This window comes from Rhipicephalus sanguineus, chromosome 3 (assembly GCF_013339695.2).
Source record: "Rhipicephalus sanguineus isolate Rsan-2018 chromosome 3, BIME_Rsan_1.4, whole genome shotgun sequence".
Taxonomy (NCBI): Eukaryota; Metazoa; Arthropoda; class Arachnida; order Ixodida; family Ixodidae; genus Rhipicephalus; species Rhipicephalus sanguineus.
In genome coordinates, this window is record NC_051178.1 from 70,450,509 (window position 1) to 70,454,133 (window position 3,625).

The following is a 3,625-nucleotide window of genomic DNA, read 5'->3' on the forward strand; positions in this document are numbered from 1 at the left end:
ATTATGAATTTCAGTAAAGCAGTCTTGCAACAGTTGTGGATGCATAACTTTTAGAGAAATGTTGTTCAGTTAGAGAGAAGCAACTCTTGCGGCAACTACAAGATTTTGCAGGACGCAAGTCTTTTACTTGATTGATTGCATTAATTACAGTAAGTGTGCGCATGTATGCAGCTCCAAAGTTATGGAGCAGCATAACTGCTCCAAAGTTATGCTGCTCCAAAGTGAGATTTTAGCTTCTCCAGAAGTTGCGCCGAAATAGCTTCAGTCAATCACATCACCGCACATGGAAACCATGGTGAGGTAGATGCTTTTTTCGTAACTTGATGTTGCTTCTGACCCTGATGTATGCATTGTTACCTGTGTGTATGCGAGTTGATCAGCAGACCAATTATAATACAGAAGAAAAGCACTTGGTCTCTCAACCAAAGTGTTTTCAAGGTGTCCGCTACATGCTCTTACTATTGATAAATATTTTTGTGCTACAGGTACCTGTCGTCTGGAGACCTGATGCAGAATATTGCTCTAGCATTCCGTGTTGGCATATCCACGGCACGAATGGCAGTGAAGGTCACAAGCCGTGCCCTTTGGAACAGGCTGCAGCCACTGTACATGGCCGTGAGTATACTTTCTGGCAAATTAGTTACAGATAATCCTTAATGATTCTGTAGAGTGCTTAAGACAGTTGGCCTTCTTGGTCACTCACTTGGTCTGGGCTTCCACTAAGGTCATTCCATGCGAAATCAACCAGCGATTTTCCGATCATTATAAATACGGCTAAAAAAATTTCCACATTTTTATTGCAGTTCAAAACTCATTCTGCTTTCCCACCTTTTGCCACCTATTGATGAGAGTTTGTAGCTTCGCTCTGACTGCGATAAGAGGGCTTCAAAGAACAATTTCTTTTCAAAGGACGTTTATGGGATGCATTCAATGAAATTGTATTCGTGGCAATCTGATGTAGTGATGTAACTGTAAAAATAACGACTTTTTATGTGTATCAACTGTTTTAGAGTTTTTTGGGAGAGAAAAATTCAATAAAGTTGAGAAAATCTATATTTTTTTCGGGAACATGGCAAATCAGGCACAAATAAAATATGTAATGATGGCCTGCGACCGCACGGAAAGATTTTTTTGATTGTGATGAAAATGAAAAGATTGTTTGACAACAAGCGCGCTTTTGTCCCGTAAGCGAGGATAGATATCTTTGTCTCTTAAAGTGGTGAAAAAAATTACCGCTAGTATCACCCATCCACGATGTGGGTCAGCGGATCGGTGGTGCTAAAACACCCATACAGATAGACTTATATTTGTTTGCTTGAAAACAAATGTGCTACTTGAAATTGCATTTTACGCATTTTAGGCAGCTTCTCTAGTAGTAGTAGCTTTTGCCTTTTGTGTGTGTGTGTTGAAAGACAGCGTCTAGTGGTGCTGCTGGCGCCGCCTTTGAGTTCGTCTGCCTAACTAATGCGGGGCCTGCCTTGGGCATGCACTTGTTGTGTCGTGATGCTGTTTTGTTTATAGACTATCATTTCGCCCAAACAATGAAACATTCATTACCTCAGTGAGGGAACATAGGTCGGCAAAAATGTGGAGCTCACTCAGACTCACTCAAATAATGTATTTTCCGCCTAGGGCTCATTCAGACGCACTAAAGTTTTCCTCAACCGGACTCACTCGGACTCAGACTCACCAAAATTTTTCTCAACCGGACTCACTCGGACTCAGACTCGCCAAAATATTACTCAGCCGGACTCACTCAGACTCACGGCTCGATCTGAGTGTGAGTGAGTCTGAGCGAGTCGACTCATGAGTCCGTTCGCATAAAATTAGCTTTTTATCCTGGTGTCAACGCTTTTTAACACCAATTTCTCACACAATCGGTGCTCTACGATATGCCTTTTGATCTTGTTCCTTCAAATACGAGTGATCAAGGATTTCAATCCAGTAAAGACATTTTTATGAAATACGCGACTCACACGAGATATTTTTATCAAGAACTTCCTGTGAAAGAGCTTGTGTGAGGAAGATCATGGCACCTCCCCCCCCCCCCCCTCCACGGCGACCTCAAGAAGAGAGTCAAACAACATGAATATGACGTCAGAAAACGGCACGTTGCCTCGAATCTACAGGCCACGAAATTGACTGGTCAAGTGCACGTGTTCTGGGCAAAGAAAAGAAGCTTGCATCATGCCTACACCTGGAATCCCTGCATATACAGACGACTGCGCACACGCTGAACAGGAGTGATGGGACGCTTCCGACAATGTACTATCGCTGCTTATGTCACGTACTTAGGCGTACTTAAATACGCTGTGCCATCTTTGTGGCTTTTATTGTCAACAATGCTCCCATATGGGGGGCCGAAACGTCAAGAAAGCTGTGTTCCTTTCTGTCTCGGTCTATCTTTTCGCGTTTACACTATGCTTTATATGGCGACAAAAACAGAATGGTGATAACGGACGGTACACAGTCCCGTTAAAAAGATGATTGACCTTATGCTCATAATAAATCAAAAGTGCATTGCTGCGTTTAAATTTTGCTGATGTGCGATGCTAACCACCACTGTAGGGGCATCCTTGTGATCTAAGCAATCCTTTTTTTTCTGACATTCAGAAGCCTACCACGGAAACATGGCTGCATGCTGCCGAGGGTTTCGGCCGCGCGTGGCAATTTCCCAACTGCCTCGGTGCCGTGGATGGTAAACATGTCCAGATAAAATGCCCGAAGAATTCTGGAAGTATGTTCTTCAACTACAAGGTGTGTATAACCTGCAGTGCTGTTTTAAGATTGCAAAATTCATTTGTGAGCCCGAAATACCTTGAACGTTGTAATATCAAATACTGTTATTTAGGATTATCAAAATTGTACTCATATCTGCATTATTAGGTAGGGCAGCTAGTTGTATAATACTCGTCCGCAATGCTGTGAAAATGATGTTCTGTATAGTTTCACAAGAACAAAGTGTTTACAGTGGTAAAACAACCCCGTGGCATAATCGGAAAGTAATGTACAGGTATTTAAAACATTTGAAACACTACATCCTACTAATGTGATGTTTTAAACAGCTGCAAAATGTTATTCTTTATGGTCGAGATCCTGGAACAAGGGCTGTAACAGCTATAGAGCACTAAACCTGAAAAAAGTACCAATCTGCTTGCACATTCTGCTACATTCCTGCGACAACTTGTTTATTGCAGGGCACATACTCCATTGTTCTCCTGGCGGTGGTGGACAGCAATTATAAATTTATTATGATTGATGTGGGGCCTATGGGAAGCAAAGTGACGGAGGTGTGCTGGAACAGTCGAAGTTTGGCAAGAAGCTTGAACGAGGAGAGCTACTGCTTCCGAGGGATCTCCCTCTTCCAAGCACAACACTGCCAGCCCCTTGTGTGTTCGTTGGGGACGAGGCGTTCCAATTGAGAACGGATTTTTTGAGGCCCTATCCGGGACGTGGACTTGACCCAAGCAAAAGAGTGTTTAACTACCGCTTGAGCAGAGCACGGTGAGTTCACGTAATCTTATGCTGCATTATTACTACAGCTGCAATCCCAGAACATGTCCCAGTCTCGAGATATATATCTGTGTTACAGTGTCAACACAATGTACAAGTAGTATAAATACGA

General features: G+C 42.8%; 1 long non-coding RNA gene across 1 annotated transcript; it reads left to right on the top strand.

Moving 5' to 3' along the window:
* The first annotated feature begins 561 nt into the window (after nt 1-561).
* Nucleotides 562-3,266, top strand: LOC119386722 (uncharacterized). Its single transcript, XR_005182356.1, has 3 exons — nt 562-615; nt 2,614-2,757; nt 3,198-3,266. It is a non-coding gene; the product is annotated as an uncharacterized LOC119386722 (long non-coding RNA).
* Nucleotides 3,267-3,625: the final 359 nt, after the last annotated feature.